Below are 25,373 nucleotides of genomic sequence, written 5' to 3'. Positions count from 1 at the left end.
TTCAGCTAAGACTAACAATTGTGATGTTTACCAACATGAGAAGTGTTTAGACTTGTAAAAAAACCCCAAAATTCAAAATTATATCTATACTATAATGATATGATGGTATATCATCTCATTTTTATACTACTTTATACATATACATCTCAGTGTGTGTGTGTGTGTGTGTGTGTGTGTGTGTGTGTGTATGTGTGTGTAAAGGCAAACTAGAAGGAATGAAAAAATGGTAAAATTCTTGGTGTTGAAAATTTTAAATTATTGTTACTGTTGACAATTTGTTACTGTTGATCCAATATTAGGAAAATTTATAACCGGTTTCTGCTTAATGACTCAAATCAACAAAGGTAAATTTTGTTCTAAAAACCATACACTCATCCAGTCCAGCCCTGTACATATGAAGAAACGGAGTCCCAGGGAAATACAGGTGCACTGTCCAAGCAAACCCAGGAAAGCCAGCTTTTTCCCAATACACACACAGTTTCCCATTACTAAAAGGTGTTATTAAGGTGACTTGTTTCACATTAACATTTTAAGACAATCATTTTTTCATGTAAATGTTTCACTTACAAAAGCTACTGGCTGATTTGAAGTAAGGCAAGTTTGTTACCTACCCAAAACTTCTCATAGCCTTCTTAAAGATGCAAAAGCTAACTATGAGAATATCTTTTGTACTCTAACAATTTCAGAGAAAATAGAGTGTGCTTCCATAGCCAGTAGAAAGATCTATCTATATAAACTGACTTGAGATGCCAAAGGTAATGAAGATAAGAGAGAAAATGCAGTTTACGGAGACAGGATTCACCAAAATGTAATTCTTCCAGATGCCTCTTCAACTTTATCACATTTCTGCTTTAACTCTGTTCCAGTCATTAATTGACAGACATTGCCAAAGTCCAGCTCAGGGCCAAAAACGAGGCCCTGATCAAGGATGTTTACTGAGACCAGTCACATGGCTCGGAACTTGCAGAAAAGCAGGTATGACTGAAATCAGAAGGATGTGAAGCAAAGTTACGGAATAGATAAATCTTAGAAGCATGTAAATCCTAGGGTTCAAAGAAAACGGGCAGAGAGATGATTGGGAGGGAATCTATGAGAAAGTTACATAGGATGGATTTTTCATAATTCTGCCTTCAAAGGTAGAATTCCTCCCCACCTCCACCCCCCATTCTTTTAAAGTTAACTTTCGAAGTCTAAAAGGTAAATGAATAGCTGGGTAACTAGGCAATGCTGTTGCAATGTAAAGAAATTTTAACCCAGTTAGCATCACATCACCATTTCCTTTCCAACTGCTATTAAATATTTTGCTCCTCTCTACTGAGTCCTTTCTTGCAAGCTCTCTTCCCTGGCCTGGTCAGTTACCCATCTTGCTCCACAAATTACCCTGTTATTAGTCACAGGCACAAGTGAGTGATGTAGGCAAGAAGGGGGCTGGGAAGCTCGCTGACGGTGACTCACAGAAGAGCCTGAGGAGACACCCTGGTCCTGTCTCAGTTCTCCCATTTGAGAGACCAGAGGATTGGCCTCTTGTCTGCAGAGCCCTCCTGGGTGGCGCGGAAGGGTGCTGTTGCAGGAGCCTCCCCGCCATGTAGTCAGAAGAGTCAGCAAGACCATCCCACAAACTGCAGGCCCGTAACTGATGAATATAATCAAAAATTAAAAAAGAAGAAAAAAAAAAAAAGAATGTAGTGCTTCACACACCAGCTCAAGTAGCTCGTTGTCTTTCAACCAGTCGCAAAACTTGAGGAAGAACTATGGCTTTAGTGTCAGAAAGCCCAAGGTTCGAGTGCCAGCCCTGCCTCCTAAAACTAAGTGAACTTGGGCAACTCAGTCCCTCTGAATCTTTGTTTGCTCCATGTGCTCCATGGTGCCAGTCCTGCCTTCCACAGAGACCTATTGCAGATTAAGAGTGATTCGTTATGTAGAAATACCTGAACACGGCAGAATGCTGGACCCATGTTACAGAGTCATGGTATCTTATGATCTTAACCCTTACCAGGTCTGGCCAAGAATCCGACGTCAGGCTGGTTTAGACAGTAGGATTAAATGCTAAGTTTAAGAAGATTCCCCAAGGGAGAGTAAGGAGACACCCCTGCCCCTTCACAACTACGTTCTCCCCATAACCTGCACATTGCTCACTGCTGGGAAACGATAACCAGTTCCATTTCTTTCTTTCAGTAAGGGAAGCCTACATGATGGACACAAACTTTGCCAAACAGAAAACTTGGAGACAGTCCTGCAGAGGCAATACTACACAGTGTCATCTAGTTCAGACCTTCCCGATGATCAGACTCCCCTAGGGTGATACCCAGACCCCAGCCCCCCCAACCACGACACACCGTGGTAGAATTTCTGGGACAGGACATGGGGCAACCCTAGGCCTATTGGCTTACCAAGGAATAGGGGTTTGGGACTCTGAATGCTCATCGTCATCCTTTCCTGATACCTGAGCTAGGAGAGTGCATGACTTCCTCTAAGCCTTGAATTCCTCATCTGCAAAATAGGCACAATATTTTTTACTTCTCTACAGTCTAAGTCGGCATTAAATAAGGTCATGTGTCTAAATCATTTTGTGTAACTTGGGTCGTCCAGGAAGTGCTCAATAAGCTGTAGGTGTTAGTACTGTCACTATTTACATTTCCTCATCAATGGCGCCATGGTCTTCCAGGTGGCCCAATAGTCAGCCATCATTCACTGGTTTCCTGCAATACCCTCATCAGTGTTAAGGCTGCCTAGACCAAGTGTTGGCAAGGCGGCAGCTTTTCTGAGGGATGAGTGTCACTTGACACGGTAACTCAGTTCCTCAGTGACAGAGGGATTTCTTACCTCACTAGAACCTGTCTTGGGCAGTGTCACCAAAGGAGTCATTTTATGAAAGAGAGTAAAACCTAAAGGAGGGTGTGGGGCCCCATCTTGATCAAGAAAGAATCTGGAACATTCCTCTCACAGATGAGGAGGATGCCAAATTACTTTTAGGGAAGGACATGGGGTTACTAAGGCACACTGATGAAGCAAGCCCAGATTTTAATGGTTTTAAAACATATGCTTACGTAATACTTAAAGGCAGGGTTTCCTGTCACACAGCCTGCTGCCCCCGCAGAATGAAGCAGTCTTTGGAAAAGAACAAGATGACAAAGATTCTCGAAATCTTCAGAGGAGGGTGAGGTGTGGTGGGTGTGGAAGCTTACAGTATAGGGCCCAGAGGTAGTGAAGGAGTGCAGGAAAAAAATCCCAACTGCATGTTCGCAAGGGCCTTCTTCTTTGAGTCCGAAATCACAACAAATTTAGGACAATAAGGGGCACGTGGCTGGCTCAGTCAAACGTTCAGCTCCTGATTTTGGCTCAGGACACGATCTCAGGGTTTGTGAGTTTGAGCCCGCGGTCGGGCTCTGCACTGTATCAGCACAGCGCAATTTAAGTACAGAGTGGGAGAGACAGAGACACAGAGACAATAGAGATCAAGAGAGACAGAGACAGAGACTTAGGGAGGGCATGTGCAAAGTCTAGAACATAGGGAAAATATTTCATTTATTCATTTTACAGCTTTTGATTAATGATTAAATCCATGGCTTCAAATTTAGAGCAATTTTGCCTGCAAAAGTGGCTGGAGGGAAAAACATCCTGCATATATTGTATGAAAATATAACATTATTTAAAAATAAAAATTTCCCTAGGTTTCCAGACTTTTTTTTGAACTTTTTAAAATTTATTTTTATTTTTTAGAGAGAGACTGAGAGTGTGAGTGGGGGAGAGGGGCAGAGGGAAAGAGAGACAGAATCCCAAGCAGGTTCCATGCCCAGCTCAAAGCCCAACACGGGGCTCGATCCCATGACCCAGGGGGTAATGACCCGAGCCAAAATCAAGAGCCGACATCAAGACCTCGGGTAATGACCCGAGCCTACTGAGCCACCAGACTTTTCAAACATACATTCTTTCCAAAAGGGTATCCTTAACTTTCTCCCCAAAACATAATTTTCATTTCAGTCTCTGATTTCTGTCTATTAATGCAAATCTATGCTACAAACAAGAGAAAACACTGTGCTAACATATACAGAGTTCCCTATGTCAAGGCCACATCTTGCATGCAGTCAATTCCCTTTTCCCTGGGGGACATACGTCGGTCATGTGCCAATGTGATTTTCCAGCTACTCCTCTATTGATCCTAATTTGAGGTCTACGGCTTCCTAAGCCTTCCTTTTTAAAGGCCTTTTTCTTTAAGCTAAGACTTTTTTCTCCAAGAAATATAGTTGGCTGAAGTGCTACTGGGGATGACTAATCCGAATTTTGTGAAGCAGGGCAACGTGTGAACCTAGGGGAAGAGACGGTGGTGGAACTGGAGTAGAGAAGACCCACAGGGCAGGCGGCTAGCTTCACGTGCTGGACGGGGGGATTCAGAGTTCCTCTGTGTCACTCATGTTAGTGAAGTTTAAATATGGATGTCTTAAGGCCGATGTGAAAGACAGCAATGCTCTGAAAGATGGTGAATGAAAGGATTGCATGATATTCAACAGCAAAGATCCCAAGTGCAAGAAGTGTATGAAATATAAGTGAAAGAGACACCACTCTAGGGGCATCTGGGCGGCTCAGTCGGTTAAGAGTCTGACTTTGGCTCAGGTCATGATCTCATGGTTCACAAGTTCCAGCCCTGAATTGGGCTCTCTGCTGTCAGCATAGAACTTGCTTCAGATCCTCTGTGCCCCCACCCCCACTCTGCCCCTCCCCTGCTTGTCCTGTCTCTCAAAAATATATAAATATTAAAGAGAGAGAGAGACACTAAACTTGTGTGGAGTCTCTTAAAATATACCAAGAGATCCCTATTGGAGCCTCAGGGAAGTCCTTTCATTCAAGGGTGGGGAGAACACTAGATGCTTCTCTTCCCTGCCAAGTGAAGCTGTTTCTCAGTAAATTTTTCTTCCTGCTAGTTTATGAGGTTGGGAATGTTACTCAGCTGTCAGTCACCTTATGAAATCTAAGCAATTTCAACCTTTGCCATGCTGTCAGGTGGCTGTTTACAGGGCGTGATGGTAGAGAGGAGTCACATTTACATAGTCCATGGCAATTCTGAAATCGCTCAGCCTTTGTCACTCTGTCATGCATCAATTAGTGATATCGTTAAGCACCAACTGTGTAAAAAGGGCCCTAAGCTTTATGCCCAGGAGCAGTCCCACCCTTACACCCTGGCCTTATTTTAAAAGACGCCACTCTGGCATTCCTCTGGCCACACTTGTCTCCCACTGGGCGAAGAGTCCATAGGCCCAAGGCTACATGCCCCCACACACACCATAGCCCCTTTCTAGACTTGCTAGGGCTGCCTAGGACCCTAGAATTCCATGCCTAAACAACCTCTAAGTCCACTTCCAAGGCCTCCATGGACACTTCTCCAGGTGTATCCTTCAAAAAAGTGACAGCACAACAAACCCTTAGGCCTAGGGATGGCCAAAAGGAGACTGTTGGGGAGGAGACGAGGAACTCACACTTGGGCACCTACACTGGGGCATCTGCACACATATGCCCTGGGCTTCTAGCCCACAGGACAATTTTGGGGCTGGGAAGGGGGATACGGCCAGGCTGAGGGCCACCTAATTCCACGCGCACTCCTGCCCTGGGCCCTTCCTGGGCCCTTGTTTTTTTCCAAAAAAAACAAAACGAAACAAAACAAAAAAACAAAAAACAAAACCAGAATATGGACCTACAGTATTTCATAGAGAAGAACACGGCACTTGCCTTGCCCAGACACCTCTCCTCCCCAGAACACATAAAACAATATCACATAATAATAAAGCTTTGGGTCACAGCTGTAGTTTTCCAAGATCACAGCTAAGAAAACACAGTAGAGATAAAATAAAACAAAATGTAAAATAAATTAAACAGTAAATGTACAAATAAAGTGAACAGTAATTACCTTGAGTATAAATGAGAGATTTCTGCGGAGGAATTCACGTACTATATATGTATGTACGTGTGTATATATATATATGTATATATATATAAAAGTTTCGCCTTCGCTTTCACAGCATCCCTGCAGAAGCAGAAAAGGGAAACATAATTAACAGTCTATACAATTATACACATAAGTTTCCTTCTAACTCCAAAACTTTAAGTCAGGGTTACAAACCGGTGGCAGATCTTGATATAGGCTGAATTGGACCTCCCAATCAGTTTGGGACCTACATAGTGCTTTAAAACAATTTGAGCCAACATTTCAAATTTAGGAATTTTCACATAAAAATCCAGATCTATAGTTTCATTTGAAAAGACCAGAAGATCTGGAAATAATCATAGGACCTGCAGGCCTTAAGGGAGGCACAAGATTAATCACCAGGCCCTGCTAATCACTGCTAATTTGTTACCTGCTTTGCTTTCTAAGCCATTTAACTTTGTGATTCCTTATGTCTCTAAGATTTATCAATGTGAACTATGTCTTCAAAGTCAGTGCAAGTTAAGTAAAGATAATATGAGCCTAGCACAGCCTCATTTAATGATTATAGTTTGTATCAGCGCATGGTGTTTGAAGGAGCCAGTGTGACCCATTAACGCACTGGCTCTCAACTCTGGCTCTCTATGGGAATTACCTGGAAAATATTTTTAAGCCAAGCTCTCCCCTTAGACCACATAAATCAGGATCTCTGAAGGTGCCATCCTGTCATCAGTATTGTTGTTATTGTTGCTTAACAAACATGTATTAAAGCACAGTGTAGGATAGTAAAGTTACAAATCACTAAAGTAAACACACCTGTGTTAGAACCAATAGCCAGACCAAGAAACAGGGTATTACCAGCATCCTAGCCCCTGCATTTGTGTCCCTTCCCAGTCACTACCCCACTTTCTCCAACTATCCTAGACTAACTTCTAACAGTAAGGATTAATGTTGCCTAGTGGAACTTATATGAACAGAATCCCACTGAATGCATTCGTTTGCATGTAGAGTCTTTCCCTCAACATGTATGACTAAGATACATCAAGGTTAATGCAGGTAACAGTGGTTGACTCATTTTCACTGGTGTTTAGTATTCCATGGTATAACTATATCACAATCTATTTTTTTATTCTCCTGTTGAAGGAAATGTGGGTTGTTTTGAATTGGGGGCTGTAACAAATAATGCTACTATTTGTTAACATTCTCCAACATACCTTTGGTAAACATACATATGCATTTCTGTAAGGCATATAGTTACATAGTTTTCTAAAGCTGTTGTGCCAATATATACTCCCACATGTGTGTATGAGAGTTCTAGCTGCTTCACATTCTCACCAACACCTCTGCGGTCTTTCAAATTTTAGCCTCTCTGGTGGGTGTGTAGTGGTACGTCCCTGTGGTTTTAATTTGCATCCCTCTAATGGTTAATCAGGGGAAGTACCTTGTTTCATATTTTTGAGCATGTTTCATGTTTCTTGGCCATCTTGATATGCTCTTTTGTGAAGTACCTGTTCAAATCTCTTGCCCAGGGGTGCCTGGGTGATTCAGTTAGTTAAACATCTGACTCTTGATTTTGGCTCAGGTCATAATCTCACGGTTCGTGAGTTTGAACCCCGTGTTGGGCTCTGTGCTGATGGCATGGAGCCTGTTTGGGATTCTCTCTCTCTCTCTCTCTCTCTCTCTCTCTCTCTCTCTCTCTCTCAAAAATAGACATTAGGGGCGCCTGGGTGGCTCAGTCGGTTAAGCGGCCAACTTCAGCTCAGGTCATGGTCTCGCAGTCTGTGAGTTCGAGCCCCGTGTTGGGCTCTGTGCTGACAGCTCAGAGCCTGGAGCCTGCTTCAGATTCTGTGTCTCCCTCTCTCTGACCCCCCCCGTTCATGCTCTGTCTCTCTCTGTCTCAAAAATAAATAAACGTTAAAAAAAAATAAAAAAATAATAAACATTAAAAAAAATGTCTTGCCCTATTTTCTATTGTGTTGGTCTACCTTTTTTAATGGACCTGTTTACTGATTCTGGACATGACTCTTCATTGTTTATATGTATGGCAAATGTCTCCTTCCCCTCTGCAGCTTGTCTCTTACTCTTTTAATAGTAAGCTTTGATGGAAAGAAGCTATTCGCTTTAGGATAGTCCAATATATAGATCTTTTTCACTATGCTAGTACTTTTTTTGTCTTGTTTTAAAAAAAAAAAATCACTGCCTGCCCCCAGGTCATGAATATATTCTATTTCGTCATCAAGAATGATGTTGTCCAGTGGAAAAATAGTTGGAGCCAAATATGTAACTGAAAGTTTTCTCCTAGTCACGTTTAAGGAAGTAAGAAAAAAAGTGAAACTAATTGTAATAATGTATTTTATTTAACACGATATATCTCAAATACTATCATCTCAACATACAACCAGTATAAAAATTATTAATGAGACATTATGAATTTTTTCTCTCTGGTAAGTTTTTGAAATCTGGTGTGCGTTTTGCACTTATAACCTGTCTCTACTGGACCAGTCATATTTCAGGGACACAATTGCAACAAGTTGCTAGTGGCTATCATATCAGAACAATGCAGATTTAGAAATTATAGTTTTACCTGCCACACCTAAATTAACATTCAGATGTGCATAAATTTCGAGGTTAGAATCAGGATTCTAGGTTTTTCCCCCCATCTGTATATTCAAATGCCTATCCCTTCTGTATAGTATCAACATGATCATAAATCAAGAGTCCAAATAGATGGAGGCTTATGTCTAGAATCTCTAGTTCATTTCATTGGTCTACCGTGCCTTTGGCTTTAGTTTCTTTTTTTTTTTTTTTTTTAAGTTCCCTAGTTGATTCTTATATTCAGCCAGTATTGAGAACCACTACTAGTAGGTCACAAAATTTGTTAGTAGCTATGACCAGAAATTTTATGGAGTGGAATGGGATGGAATAGAAGAGAAAACATCAATACGTACCCAGTATTGTTCTGTGAAACTTTCATTTCGGTCAGTGTGTGTGTGTGTGTGTGTGTGTGTGTGTGTGTGTGTGTGTATTTAAATTGAGATCTAAAAAGTATTTCTTACCATCAGTGATGTCCCCTCCCCCCCACCAAAAAGGTCTGAAATCTACTACAGTAGTGCAATCTGTGAACCAATTACTTGGGAAAATTCAGCTTGGATGTTATCTTATAGTTGTCATCTAGAAATGCTCTGAAACTTTATTCTTATACCATTGGTTATAGACCAAAGCAGATCTCCATTTGAAACAAGTCAGGGAAAGCCACTTACAGCTAATAGGACAGGAGGAGCTCATTATAAAACCCTGCAACTTTGACCCAAAGCAGAATATGATAATGAATTCATGATGTGAACATTACAAATGAAAATTGCTAATCTGCATAATTTGAGATTTGTTCAGCATCAGCAGATTTTATGGTTTTCAAGTTTTAATGGGATGTCAAACAAGAAAACAAAATTTGAGGGGAAGAAATTGAAGCCAATTTAGCTATTAAATGATGTTAAATAACCTTCGTTATTGAAGAAAATGCTCTCAGAATTTTTGCTTGAATTTTGAAAGGATTATTTTAATGTTCGGCTTATGTCAAGATCAATCTAATCAACAACTATTTATTGACTATCCACTAAAATATGTCTGGCAAAGGAATCAAAATAAGAGGAAAAGACTTTGTTCTTGCATACAAGTACTCTGTAGAGAACAAATGGATTGTGGCATACGATTTTCCCCAAGTACTTCATTTTAGAACATGGATATAGTAAATAAAAATGATTTCAAGCCCCTTAATGTAACATTTTGTCTCTCCAAATGTAATATTTTGTCTCTTCAAATGCATGCCTTATCTCTGAATTTCACAGTTTTCCCATTAAAAGATAAAGGAGGGATATACTTGGTGGTTATTTCATAAGAGATACAAATGTTGAATTATTATGTCATATACCTGAAACTCACACCATGTTCTATATCAGTTATACCTCAAAAAAAATTAAAAAGCTGGAGACCTGTTTTCATTTTTCCCTTCTCCAGTCCTAGTGACTGACCACATGTCACATGTTTCAGAAGGCCCAGCTACAAAGATGGAAGAAGAACCATCTATGACAGAAAGAGAAATAAACCTTGGTTACACACACACACACAATATATGTATCCTTTGGTTTTATTTTTATATATTATGCACCTGCACATAAATGTATGTGTGCAAGAGAGAGACTGTGGTGTGTGTGTGTGTGCCAATCTTTAAAAAAAATTTTTTTTGTAATGTTTATTTATTTTTGACAGAGAGAGGCAGAGCATGAGCAGAGAGCAGAGCATGAGCAGAGAGAGAGGGAAACACAGAATCTGGAGCAGGCTCCAGGCCCCGAGCTGTCAGCACAGAGCCCAATGTGGGGCTCGAACTCACAGACCGCGAGATCATGACCTGAGCCGAAGTCGGACGCTTAACCAACTGAGCCACCCAGGTACCCCATGTGTGCCAGTCTTAAAGAGATTTGGAGATTTTCATTAAATATCTCCATTTTTTTTGCTATTTCCTGAAGATAGAATTTGGAGATCAAAAAAAGGAAGATTTCCATTGAACTGAAACCTCTATAAACCAAATACCAGCTATGTGATAGGCCTTGGGTCTGTTGAGTTTAGTCTCCTTAAGAATGCAGCATGAACTGTCTCCACAGACTTTCCAATGACCAGATGGGGGGAAAAACAAAAACAAACAAACAAACAAAACAAAAAGAAGAAGAAAAGAAGAAGAAGAAGAAGAAGAAGAAGAAGAAGAAGAAGGAGGAGGAGGAGGAGGAGGAGGAGGAGGAGGGGAAATGGTTATTAAAATGAACCAAATCCCTTTGACTTTACATTTCTTTATATTTGCGAGGAATGTAGACACTCACAGCTTGAGAAATTTTAAATTCTCATAATTAGGAAAGGTGAAGTTTGTGTCAAGGTCACAAGTTAAATCCCCTTCTCACTACAGCCACCATCTATTTGTTAGTGGGCTTTCTCAGACTTTAAGGTATGATAATAATGAAATTTGAAAATGACTGTCTTTAAAAGACAGTGATTGCTAATGTCTATTTATAACCAAACATCTGTCTTCCATCAACAGAAAGCCCTGTGAAGAATTTTGGCTGTTACAGTGTTGTACAAGGTCGAAGATTCTTAATATCTCCACTCACTTGCCATTTTAGGGTTTTATGCCTAAGCCCTAATTTAGGTTTTTAGCGTGATTTCTGTTTTCATCTAAAAAACCCACTGCAAGATGCAATCTTAAGGGCTGTCACAAAGATTTCTTCAATCATTCTGAGTCCACCAAATAAACAAAACAACAAACTTGGGCTGTGTAGGACCAATAAAGTTGGTGTATTGGGTGTGCAGGTGTTTCTAAGAGAAGGGAGACCTGCATTTGATTCCAAAGGGAGCCCCCCTGTTCCTCTCTTCTATCTCTCTGTAGGGAGAGATTGTCAAAGCACCATTCTTGATGCCAACTAGCCCATTTGGTGAACGTGACTATAGGCTTTTATCCAGTAAATAAATCAAATACTCTTCTTCAAATCCACTTTTTTGAAGGTATATTATCTCCAGTTCATTCTTTGGACTCCATCCCTAAATTCACATTGGGGATGCCTCAGAAAGCCCAAGGCTATTGTACAGATGGCCTAGAGCCCAAGGTAAATGAATGGTTGCCATGCTACACTCTGTGTTTTATGAGACCTTGGACCCTCCTCCCATGCACAGCCTGTGGGCAATGTCTTGGGGGCCTAAGAAAACTCAAACGAACTCTGTGTGTGTGTGTGTGCGTGTGTGTGAAGGAGTGTGTAAAAACATATCTTTCCTTTAACTCTGCAAAGATTAGCACAACAAACTGATACTTGCAAAAGAGTTATCTGATGCTCTTGCTTTTTGCCTGATTTTACTACGCTTTCGGGGGCTCTTTGCATAGGATGTTTACCACTCTGCCTCATAGGCTGTGTCAAAGCCAGATCAGCTCCACCACAGAAGATCTCAATAATCACCATCTGGTTTTCAAGGAAAGTCAGTGACACTATGATAGAATAAACAACACTGGTCAGTTCCATGAGGGCACAGTCTTGTCTGCTCACTGCTGATACCCCTGAGCCCAGAACAGGATCCAGCACACTGAAAACATTAGCAAATAACTGGAGAAATGAATACTATTTATCAAAAGCCTATCATTTGTCAGTCATGCGGAAGGCACTTTGCATACCTTGTCTTTCTATCCTTTATAACAAATAACCCTGCGGGATGGATATTATAATAATTAGCTTATAAATAAAGAAACTGAGGTTTGAAGAATTTCACTGGCTTGCCTAGGTCACATAAATAGTAAGCAGAAAGCAGGGATTCAAATCTAGATCTGTCTGCCTTTCTAGCCCATGTTCTGTTCACCACACCATGCCTTCACCCCAACAGAAGCAAATTATAGACTGACTTTTGGTCTTTTGCTATCAGATACCAGGTTGGCATATTTACATATTATCAAGGCTTCAGAAACCCCTCTATAGGACAAGGTTTCTGAAGGGCTGACAGAACAGGATAGGAACAGAGAAGGCTCCAATCATGTATTTCTGTGTGCAACAAACTTTGGGCTTTCTCACTTCTCTGCTATGCTACTATACCTCTCACTAAGCTGAAATGTCCTCATCGGAAAACTTCAGAACATGAGTTCTGTCTCACTGAATTAAATGGGCAATGCATTTATGCACAGCAAGGACTCAATAAATGTAGATTATTACTAACCCAGAATTATGTAGGTTATTACTGACCCAGAATTGTCTCCAAACTATGTCAATTAATTTGATTGCTTTTGGAAAAGGCAGAAGGGAATCTTTTAAAGGGAAGATTATGCAATTATTATCTATTTTCCCCCTTTAAAAAATTTGCCCCTTTGTTCAGCAAGTTCTACTGATGAAATTTTTAAGTGGCAACCCCTTTTTTAAAAGCTTATACGGGAAAAGGCAGGAAAAGGTGCTGTTTAAAGTCAGAAACCTCACTCGTGATTGAGAAAGTACTTGGATATTGAGGATTAACACATAAATGAATATTCATCATCTGGTGAGTCCCATAGGTTTCTTTCCCTTGCTCTGCATAAGGCTTTTCAGGAAACAACACTGTTTCAAAGAATATCCTCACTAAACGTGTACATGAGTTAGAAAAAAGGAAAATTTTATTATGTTCCTCTAGCCAAGGCTGACAGTTTTATAACTAATCGGCTAATGCCCTCTGGACACACACAGCATGGAGAGGGTCTCATCCAAGATAGAGCGGGTTTAGAGAAGTTGGCCGCTGTGAGGTGAGCAAGTCCTGCCTTGTTCCAAACTTAAGACATGCCGAAATGGTCTGAGATGGCCTTGGCCATGCCACCTGGAGGTCTGTGGTCACCCTTTCCATTTCTCCTTCCGAATACACCAAGCTGTACTGACTGAGGGCTCAGCCTCATGTGAGTCCACTCCCTGATTCCACTCCACTTCCTACCCCTACAATGAATCCATTTACACTTGCCAGAGAGCAAGTGATACAGGTCACGAGGAGAAGTCTGGACTCAACATTTGCTCTCCACTACTGAATATTTTTGAAGTAAAAGTCATCAAGCAATGGGATTCAAATGATCAGGCCAAAAATGAGCATTTTGATCATCTCTCTCTCTCTTACACACACACACACTCACACACACACACACACACACACACACACACACACACACACAGTCAAGGCCAACGTGGTTTGAAAGCTCTCAAACGGCCACAACAACAGCAAAATGGTGCCTACCTTTTCTGAAATCTCAGCCCACAAAAGATGCCCCTTGCCTGTTAGGAGCAGTCAGAGGCAGATTTCCAGTGTTCCAGTCGGCTTCGTTCTCATCAGAGAGCAACACACCTCATCTCTGTGTAAGCTCTGAAATTCTTTCAGAGACCCACCCTCTAAAGTTGCAAGTCAAGATTTCCGACTGAGGGCGATCAGTGACGTGAGGCAAAGCTACTGGATGGCACCTTGAATTTCTTCCTGACGGGAGGATGCTTCCTGTTTCACCACTTGGGAGAGGAGAGGACTGGAACTCAGTCAGACACGGGATGACAAATGCACGATTGCCTCATCGTTGTTGGTTTTGGTGCTCACCGTCATTGGCCAACTACTAAACAAGGTGGTCTTACTGTTTGCGTTAAAAGGAAGGGGTTTATGTGGCGGAGAGAAACCTGAAACACTGTTGACAACTCTACTCTACTTGCCGAGCGCGTCTGACAGCAGCTATAGCACTTTCTAGAAGCCTGGGAATATTGGCGGAGCTTTGGACTAAATCCCTACCACAACCACCAACAGCATGCCACCCATCCGCAGAAAGGCAACTACTTCTCTGCCTGTTTCCTAGCAAGGGGGGGGGGGGGGGGTGGCGGCGAGGAATATCACTTTTTTGAACCACGTCACAAAAAATAAAAGTCTGACCGCCCTTTCCTTTCAGAATAGTCAGAGGTAATGCACTTTGTTTATATTCGTGTCAGCCTCAGAGAACAGCCGTCACAGACAACGAAAGACGAACCTGTTAGTAGCAGGACACAAACGTTGTCTGTCTGCTTGAGGCGCTCCAATTTCAAAGGCAAGTATGCCTACATTTACAGTGTTTATTTGAGATATTAGACCTTTTGGGGCCGTTTTCACTTTCTCTTGCCTGAAGATGAAACAACTCTGGGCGTGGATTATTTAAAGGTGCTTTGACGAGCAAGGAAGCTTCACAAGTTGGTACTTGCACCCCCTCGTAGCCAAACCTCACCTCCCGGGCGGTTCCGGCCGGGCCGCCTACTCTGAGGGCCTGGTTCAAGGCCCTTCCCATCGGCTGACTTCAGCTGCTGAGAGACACCTTTCTTCTCCTGTCTGCTAATCAATGACAGCAAATTAAAAATTAACTAGAGGCAGAGAAGAGGGGAGGCCAGTTTCAGACTCCACAGTTTCTCAAGTTTCACTAATGAAATTCCATTCACAGATGGAGGATTGGTGAAGGCCCTTTCACGGGACCCTCGTTCACTGAATTCTTCCTACCCTGTTTTTCTCTCCAGACTTTCATTTTTTTAATTGTTTTTAAGTTTATTTATTTTTGAGAGAGAGAAAGAGATAGTGCATACACACAATGGGGAAGGGACAAAGAGAGAGGGAGACACAGATTCCAAAGCAGGTTCCACGCTCCGAGATGTCAGCACAGAGCCCAACATGGGGCTCAAACTCACGAACTGAGAGATCACGACCTGGGCCAAAGTCTGATGCTCAACTGACTGAGCTACCCAGGCGCCCCTCTTCCCAGACTTTCTTTGGGCTATGACAGGGTTCAGAAATCTTAAAGCTCATCTGGCAGGAGGGCTGAGCTCCCAGCAGAGTGGTCACTAAGTGAGGCATGTTGTGTGGTTCAGATTCTGGTCATGTCTTACCAGGCGACTCCGTAGAATTGCCTGGTCTTCCTGACCCCAGGCTACTATCCCTTTCTAGTCCATCATTCTCCAACTGCCACCCAGCTTACCTTCCTAATTGTTTTTCTTTATCATGTCTCTCTTCCCCACTGATAAAGCTCTACCAGCTACCTTTTCCCTGTAAGCTTTCTTAGCATGGATGACGGCCTGGTTCCTGGTTGCAAGCGGCAGAGCTCAGTACCTCTTCAATAACCAGAAGAATCCCATCATCATATGCTGTACTGAGTCACTGTCAGGGTGTAGTCCCTTCTTCCTTCAGGGACAAAGGTAAAACTTAACCTGTTGCACAATCTATGCGACGGGGTACCTCCAGAGGGATAGAAGTGGGGAATTCTGATGGTTTGTGGGTTGTGACATGGGGGGAGCTGTGTGCGTGCACATCAGCCCAGTGTGTCTTTGCACAACTCCTCTGAGGAAGACAAATAAATACAAATATCGTTCTTTCAAAGACTCCGAAGGTGATGCCTTTCCTTTTCCCTTTCCCCCTTGTGCCTCATGATGAATGTATCAATTCACTGCTAACAGAAGAGAGAGAACCCCAGGAAGCATGTAACCCCAGGAATCAGGTAACATGCGTGTGTGGGTGTCTCTTCCCTGGGTAACACTTAACTGTCTCGTTTTATGAGAAAAGTTTAGAAGCCAGTTAAGACATTAAATCTGTTGTACATTTTAAGTCCTCATAAATAGATGCTGTTTATTAAATCTTAATGATTTGCTTTTTGAAAGTCAACATCACACCTCTGCCAATTAAACGTGGGCAGTTAAGCCTGATATTAGTGGACAAAGTTTCACGGGGAGCCGCCAGGGGCTGCATTGCAAAATGGATGGGTTTTAACATGCAGAGCAAACTTGTTACTGTTACTGAAGTGAGTGAGTGTGTAAAACACCTACTGGGAATATTTCAAAGAGTAAAACAGGAGAGGGAGATAAGGTAAGAGCAGTGAGGACCCTAGGCAAACCTAGTCAGGAGTCCGGAGGGCCACTTAGGAACTCACAAGAGAAACACAGCATAAGCAGGACGCTGGAAAATGGACTCTGGGCCACAGCAGGAAAGCACAGAACTAGAAATTGTGTCCAAAGTTCTGCTAGCCAGGAGCAGAGGGTGCCCAGGGTATAGACACAGAGGAAAGGGATGGGGAGCAATTTCTGATATTTAAATTGCATGTTACATTGCAAACCAATTCTGAGCCTAATTTTCTAGAGAAGGAAATGTAAGTTTGATAGAAGTGACCTGCTTTTACCTCAAAGGAGAGAAACCCTTCCAAGAAACTTAATGAGTACAGTTTGGGCTACATTGATCTTAACCTAACCAGTCCAATTTTCTGGGCTTTTAGGTACAAAAACACTGTTTCCTTATAATGTTTCATCTTATCATTTTCACAGACTTTCCAAATGCAAAGGTTTTTCTGATAGATATGTTAAGTCAAAATGCTACCAAACTGCGTATTCTTTAAATAGGTACATGGAAAACCTCCTATGGGACAAGGTGATGTCTTCACAAATGCCTAGAACAATACGTACACCGACTCAATTTGAACACTACATCTTCTTGGTGTAAAAAGCTCCCTGGATGATTTGCCTAAATCCCCACAATGGACGATAGATTACAGACCCACCTCAGAAACATTATAGGTTTGGTTTCCAGACCACTGCAATAAAGTGAACATCTCAATAAAGCTGGTCGAGGAATTTTTTTGCCTTCCCAGTGCATGTAAAAGTTATCTTTATACTCTACTGTAGTATATTAAATGTACAATAGCATTATATCTAAAGAATGTATATATCTTAATTCAAAAATACTTTCTTGCTAAAAATACAGTATCATCTGAGCTTTCAACCAGTCCTAATCTTTTTGCTGGTGGAGGGTCTCGCCTCGATGTTGATGGCTGCTGGCTGATCAGGGTGGTGGCTGCTAAAGGGCAGGGCAGCAGGGGCAATTTCTTAAAATGAGATGACAGTGAAGTTTGTTGCATCGATAGACTCTCCCTTTCATGAACATTTCTCTGTGGCTTGCAATGCTGTTTGATAGCATTTTACTCACAGTAGAACTTCTTTCAAAATTGGAGTCAATCCTGTCATTGTTTGACCAACTAAGTTTTGTAATATTCTAAATCCTTTGTTGTCATTTCAAAAATCTTCACAACATCTTCACCAGGAGTAGATTCCATCTCAAGAAACCACTTTCTTTGCTTATCCTTAAGAGGCAGCTTTTCATCCAGTTACGTTTGATCATGAGATGGCAGGGGCACCTGGGTGGCTCAGTCAGTGAAGTATCCGTTACCCCCACTCACCAGGTTCCACAATCCCCCTGGCCCAGTGTTAAAGAGCATCATTTGTGTGTTCACTGAGTTTTGGCTCAGGGTATGATTTCACAGTTCATGGGTTCAAGCCCTGTGTCGAGCTCTGTGGTGACAGTGCAGAGGCTGCTTGGGATTCTTGCTCTCCCTCCCTTCCTTCTCTGAGGTCTTGAACCCTTGAAGTCACCCATGAGGTTTGGAGTCAACTTGTTCCAAACTCGTGTTCATGTTGATATGTTGACCTCTTCCCATGAATCACAATGTTTTTGAGGGCATGTGTAATGATGAATCCTTTCTGGAAGGTTTGCAGTTGACTTTGCCCAGGTCCAGCAGAGGAAGCACTATCTATGGCAGCTGTAGCCTTATGAAATGTATTTCTTAAACAATAAGATTTGCAACTTGAAATGACTCCTTGATCCATTGATTGCAGAATGGATATTGGGTTAGCAGGCATGAAAACAACATTAATCCTACTGTACATCTCCATCAGAGCTCTTGGGTAGCCAGGTGCATTGTCAATAAGCAGTCATATTTTGAAAAGAATCTTTTTACTAAGCCATAAGTGTCAACAGTAGGCTTAAAAATAGTCAGTAAATCATGTTGTAAAAAGATGTGCTGTCACCCAGGCTTTGTCGTTCCCTTTACTGAGGGCAGGACGAGTAGATTCAGCTTAATTCTTAAGTGTCCTAGGATTTTCAAAATGGAAGTGGGCACTGACTTCAAGTTAAAGTCACTAGCTGCATTAGCCCCTAACAAGAGTTGGACTGTTTTTTGAAGCTTTGATGCCAGGCACTGACTTCTCTCTAGCTGTGAAAATCTTGGATGGCATCTTCTTCCAAGAGCAGGCTGGTTCATCTACACTGAAAATCTATTGTTTAGTGTACTCACCTTCATTGTCTCAACTAGATCTTCTAGAGAACTTGATGCAGCTTCTACATCAGCACTTGACTTGATGCTCACTTTGTACTTTGATGTTATGGAGATGGGTTCCTTCCTTAAACATCATGAACCAACTTCTTCCAGCATCAAACGTTCTGTCTGTAGCTTCCTCCTCTCTCTGAGCCTTCACAGAATTGAAGAGAGTGAGGGCCTGGCTCTGGATTAGGCTGTGGCTTCAGGGAATGTATGGCTGGTTTGATCTTCTATCCAGACAAAGTTTTACTTTCTCTGTATCAGCAATAAGGCTGTTTCACTTTCTTATCATTCATATGTTCACTGGAGTAGCACTTTTCATTTCTTTCAAGAACTTTCCCTTTGCGTTCACAGCTTGGCTAGCTGGCTCCAGAGGCCTAGCTTTCAGCCCATGTTGGCTTTTGACACACCTTCCTCACTAAGCTTAATCATTTCTAGGTTTTGATTTAAAGTGAGAGACCCATGGCTCTTCCTGGTACTTGAGCACTTAGAAGGCATTGTTGGGTTATTAATTGGCCTAGTTTCAATATTGTTATATTTTAGGGAACAGGAAGCCCTGAGGAGAGGGAGAGAAATGGGGGAACATCTGGTTGGGGGAGCAGTCAGAACACACACATTTATTGGTCAAGTTCGCTGTCTTATGATTACAAGAGTAATATCAAAGATCACAGATCACTATGACAAATATAATTACAATGAAAAAGTTTGAACTGTTGCGAGAATTACCAAAATGTGACAGAGACACCAAGTGAGCAAATGCTGTTGGGAAATGGTGCCTGCCGATAGACTTGTTACACGCAAGGTTGCCACAAAGTTCCAGTTTGTAAAAAATGCATGACCTGTGAACCACAACAAAGTAAAGCACAATAATACAGGTATGTCTGCATAGAATCTGAACTGAGTCTCTATTACCCCCACTCACCAGGTTCCACACTCCCCCTGGCCCAGTGTTAAAAGATTTCCTGGCAGATAATTTGAGAGAAAGTGAGAAAACAAAAGAGAGATCATCAGAACTGATGGTTCTCATATATTCATACTTGAGTGCCACCCCCTAAGCTCCTTCCCCTCTCTTGCTTTAGGTCTCTTCATATCACACTCATCATCATATAACACATGTGACCTCTTATTGACTTGTTTGTGACCCATCTCCCCCATCAGAATATTAGCTCCATGAGTGCTGGGATTTTTGTCTAACTTGCTCATGGCTGAGTCCTCTGGGGACAGAACAGTTCTTGGCACTCAATGCTGAGTGGGTACACTTAATTTGGTTATTTATGGTTGAGTCTCTTCCTATCTACCACAATAAACAGTTGCTTTTTTCAAAGGTAGTTCATTGGGCTTTCTCAAAACTTACAGGTGGGTACTGGGTGTCATGAAGATGGCCAGTTCTAGTCTGAGTTTGTTGGGAGAGAGGGAGATTTTTCCCCTCAAAGACTTAGGTCTGTTACACTCTGAGTACTTAAAGCAAAGGGTTTTTAGAATCCATCTGGCTCATACTCTGGGAAGGCCATGGAGCTGTCTGCCACCAGATCATACATTGTCGTGTGAGCTGCCTGCCTCTCAGTCCACAGCCCTCACTGAGAGATGGCCAGAAGGTCTTTGCATATGGCCCTGGCCACAAGTGTGGCTGTGGGTGACCAGGCAGCCCTCATCTCAACTTGCCTCTTCCAGAAAGTTCTTGTTGCTACACCCGTTTCCACTTTGTGCTAACTATGTGATCTTATGCTTATTAGCTGTGTGACTCCAGGCAAATCACCTAACCTCTCAGTCCGTTGGATTTCTCACATGAAAAATGAGGAAAATAACAGCAACGCCTCAGAGTTGTAAAAACAGTAAATGAGGTAATGTCCATAGAAGAGCACCTGGCATATAGTAAGACCTCTGTTGACGTTAGCTATGATGATAATTATAATTGCTGTTACTAATTTATTTCATCTATAAGCTTTATTCCTATGTTACTTTATAATAGACTTTATTTCATGCACATAGACATAGATTCTCCAATTAAATCTTGAGTAAGACTCCAAGTAGCACCCATTACCATTCTCTGAACACACACATTTATTCATTAACTCATTGATCAAGTATTTCATTGGGTTCATACCATGTGCCAGGCACATCATATCTTTTGTGGGAGCTAAGGATCTCAAGAATAAAAATATAGCATGATTGCCCAAACTGATACAGACACACACTCATATGGACGAGCATAAGTGTTCACAAACCTATTGTACAGAGTACAATAGGCTCTGCATCGGACAAATTGGGACCACAGAGGAGATGAACTCTCAAACATTTACTATTTCATATCCTACATGCATGCAAGCATAAGCTGCGGATTTTAGATGAGGAGTTAAGACTGTATAATATGGCATTAGGAAGCAGACAGAAGGGTAAATAAAATTTTCATCCCCCAAACAACCAATCCCCTGACTGTCTAGGTCTGTGAAGGTACAGCTTGGTAGCTTCAACAGCTGTTCTCCTTTATCCAGCACCGTGTTGGGTATCAAAGTAAATAGTCCATGTGCTTTGAATAGACTTATATGAGTTGTGTCAACAATAGGTAGGAAGCAACAGGAGATAAGAGGGAGATGAGTGTCTCAATAAACACATGGGCTGTCAATACCATGTTATGTGTGATAATGGGAAACAAAATGCCCCTGATCCATCCAGCCATCACTTATTCAACACATATACTATACGAGGTGCTTGACATACAAAGATGGAGACAATGTCCCTGACCTCAAGGAGACTACCATCTATCTTTGCCCCCTTACTCTATTCTCCCTCCTACCCCATACCCTACATGCTACCTGCCAACAAGGAACCAGGAGAAGATCTGCTTGGCTAGCCTTAGACACCCCAAAATGGGCACATTTCTTCAGCTTGTGAATTCTTGGGTATGATTTTTTTTTCAAGCCAGACTAAGTTTCATGAAGTCAGCCAACTAAGACTTATTCGCATGAACAAGACACTCACCCATCTGCCTGCTTGTGAACAAAAGACTGATTATTCCATGGGGCACCAGAAATGCAGTCCAGGCTTGAGGTTAAGAGTGCTGACCACCTGTGGGATAGTGGCTATCAGACCACCTCAGTCACTCTCTGGTCATTTCCAGATTCCTTATGATGGAGTTCTAAACCAAGTACATTTCCCTTCATCAGCTGCTTTCTTGCCACCAAAGCACCCACAGTGACCAGAACATCCCAGCACAACCAAGAATGGTACTGAGATCCCAATCCTTGGGGGCTGTTTCCCTTTTCCTTTCTGGTTCCTGAAGTAGAGCCATCCTCCTGCATGTTGCTACCAAGTAATCTCAAAACACAGCCTTTATCAACTTACTTCTTTCCTCCAGAATCTAGGGCATCTTTATGCTGGTTACATTCGATCTAAATTTCTATGACAGCTGATTTCCTAAACTCCCCTCAAAAATGGGATCCCCACCTAGGCTATCCCCTTGTCATCCCCACTGTACTCCAGTACCTTGAGTCCCTGGGCTGAGCCCGTAGCTATGCTCACTCTGACCTTCGCTTGCATCCCACCTGTGATCAATCCCTCCTCATCCAAGACCTCCATTTCCATTTCCTCTGGGAAATTCTGCCTCTCTAATCAACCTGAATCACCCTTTCTCTTACTTGAGCCTTTACACTTATCTGAATCACACCATGAGCCCCGTTTTATATGCAGCCCCATTCTTACCAGCATAGAACAAAATCCTTCCATCATACAACTGGATGAGTGTGTGTGTGTGTGTATGCACGCATACACATGCAGGTATGTGCCTTGTCTCCACTAGGCTGTAAACACCCTATGAGCCCAGATAGCCTGGAAACACTACCAGGTTCATAGGAGACCCTCAATAAATATTAGTCGAGGATCTGATAACACTCCTTCCCCCTATGTTTTAAGCTATAGGTACCTTCTGCTGCCGCTCTTCCTCCTTCCACAGTATTTTCATTCCTTCAACAATTATTTATTGAGCCTGGAAACAGGAAAATCACAATGAACAAGGCAGCTATGGCCCCTGCTCTCTAGCTACTCAGTCTCAAGCTCTGCCTAAGGTTGGAAAGGCAACCACATTCCCTGAATGTCAGCACCCATTTCTTCTCCCTCTTTGGGAGACTATCCACAGGTCAGCGGTGCTACCCAGCCAATGCTGGGGTCTAACAGTTTGGAAGACACTAAAAGGATATGAGCACAATACTATATATACCAAGTTGATTACAAAGGGTCCTTCACTGCCTTCTACTGAGACCTCACATCAGGAAAAAGAACTGCTTTTGACCTCTTTTACATTAGACTGGTTTTGAATTAGAAATTCAGATGTCACATAACTTGTTTCACTACTGGGTGCTGCCACAAAGTGTTCAATGAGATAGGATGATTTCTATTCACTTACACAGCAGATGTTTTGTATCTTTCCTGAAAAAAACACCAAATGTTGGTTCTTCTTTCTTTCTTTATTTTAAATGTTTATTTACTTATTTTGAAAGAGAGAGAGGGGGGCAGAGAGAGAGAGAGAGAGAGAGAGAGAGAGAATCCCAAGCAGGCTCCATGCTATCAGCACAGAGTCCGATGTGGAGCTCGATCTCACAAACTGTGAGATCGTGACCTGAGCCAAAATCAAGAGTCAGATGTTTAACTGACTGAGTCACCCAGGTGCCCCTAGTTCCTCTTTAAAAAAACCAGGTATAAAAATTAAGTTTCACTAAAAACTAATAATATGCATCACCGAATGTTTCCATGAATAATTTATAATGTTCATTCATTCATACATCTATGGAATTGTACGTACTACATCATACTATATACTATATATACTACATCATAGCAGTTATGACAACTATAAGTGTGGTTATAATAACAATAGTTTGCTTGATCATATTAAACTGTGCAAGGCGCATTTGCAAAAGAGAATACTAGCCATTTATAAGTAAATATCTAGGGGCACTTGGGTGGCTCAGTCAGTTAACTGTTTGACTTCGGCTCAGGTCATGATCTTCTGGTTTGTGGGTTCAAGCTCCGCGTCAGGCTCTGTGCTGACAGCTTGGAGCCTGGAGCCTGCTTCGGATTCTTGGTCTCCCTATCTCTCTGCTCCTCCCCTGTTCATGCTCTGTCTCTCTCTCTCTCTCAAAAATAAATAAACATTAAAAAATTACAAGTAAATGTCTGGCCTAAACTTTTTTAAAAGCCGGACTAAGTTTCATGTAGTCAGCCAACTAAGACTTATTTTTCCATGAACAAGACTGTCACCCATCTGCCTGCTTATGAACAAAAGACTGGTTATTCCACGAGGCACTAGAAACAAAGCCCAGACTTGAGGTTAAGAATGTTGACCACCTATGGGATAGTGGCTATTGGACCACCTTGGTCACTCTTTGGTCATTTCCAGACTCCCTGTGGTGGAGTTCTAAAGCAAATACATTTCCCCCTATCAGTTGCTTTTGTGGATAAATTGTATACAGGGAAATTATCCCCAACAACTCTGGTTCAAACTTTTCATTATTTAAATCCTTAAAATCAAAATCAACTGACCAAGCATTCAACAGATAAATGTAAATACAAAATATGAAAATAATTATTATAATGAGCACCAAGGGCTTCAGATTTTAGTTAAAATTTTTTTAACATTTATATATTTATTTTTGAGAGACAGAGAGGGAGTGGGAGAGGAGCAGAGAAAGAGGGAGACAAAGAATCTGAAGCGGGTTCCAGGCTCTGAGTTGTCAGCACAGAGCCTGACACAGGGCTCAAACTCATGAACCGTGAGATCATGGCCTGAGCTGAAGTCGGACGCTCAACCAACTGAGCCACCCAGGTGCCCCAGATTTTAGTTAAATTTTTAAGAAATCTTTTTTCAAAGCTGAGGAGAAGACCACCTGACTGTCAACAGCAAAACTTTGGCCTCAGATATGCTCTGCATCAAGGTCCTGTTTTCCAAGACAGTAACATAATAACCAGAACAGATGAGAAAACTCTTGGATTGTTAATACAGGTCATCACTGAGTTTCAGCAGGGACAATGTAAAGCAAAGATCCTCACATAGTCACACAATAGGAACAGAGGTATGTGTAAATCATGGATAATTTCACAGTAACAATGATGGCTTGTGGCTCCCATAATTGCTAACCACCAGTGACTGATCTCACATAGTGAAGGAATTCTCCCATTCCATTCCTTACATATCAGGAATGATCTATACTGAAGGTGATGGACCGGATACCCAGATACATGCCATGCTAATACATGTAAAGTAAATGTAAAACACACAGAGCTAATGAGGACAGAAATACCATTTGATTCTTCCAGAGTTCCAAGCATGTAAATAATTGTAATTAAGATAGGTTATTACTACTCTAAGCATACTTTCTGTATAGGTAACATATTTATCCTGGTCTAAACTAGTAACTTAATTTTTAAATGTAACCCACAATACCTTTGTACATACCTTTTACATCATGACCTAACACAAATATACCTACAAACATACATAACTGAAACCAAAGTTTCACAAAACAATACTTATCCATACTATCTATTATCTATTCTAGTCTAATACTGACTCTTTAAAAAATGCTGGTCTGGACCTACTATACTGGTTTACTGACCCATTATGGGGTGATAGAGCACAATTTATAGGGTCCAAAACTACCTAATTGGATTGCTTTACCCTTTCTATAATTCTACATACTACTTAGATTTTTTCCCCCTTCATTTCAGTTAATTTAAAGACATTTTCTGATGAGATAAAAGACAAATTTGGATAAGCTTCAAGTTTCATAATTTTGGTCTCCAAGC

The 25,373-nt window shown here is 41.7% G+C and overlaps 1 protein-coding gene across 1 annotated transcript in view; it reads right to left on the bottom strand.

The window, feature by feature from the left end:
• CERS3 (ceramide synthase 3) overlaps positions 1 to 13,941 on the bottom strand; it is a 105,721-nt gene extending 91,780 nt beyond the window's left edge. Inside the window, exons 1-2 of the mRNA XM_025919586.2 lie at positions 13,682 to 13,941; positions 5,900 to 6,016 (exon numbers count right to left, since the gene is read on the bottom strand). The gene's annotated coding sequence lies outside the window, so the exon portion shown is untranslated. The remainder of the gene's footprint in view (positions 1 to 5,899; positions 6,017 to 13,681) is intronic.
• Positions 13,942 to 25,373: the final 11,432 nt, after the last annotated feature.

Source organism: Puma concolor, chromosome B3 (assembly GCF_028749965.1).
Source record: "Puma concolor isolate L17-30 chromosome B3, mPumCon1.1.hap2, whole genome shotgun sequence".
In the NCBI taxonomy this organism is placed as follows: Eukaryota; Metazoa; Chordata; class Mammalia; order Carnivora; family Felidae; genus Puma; species Puma concolor.
The sequence above is the reverse complement of the archived record's forward strand: the minus strand, read 5'-3'. Positions and strand labels throughout refer to the sequence as shown.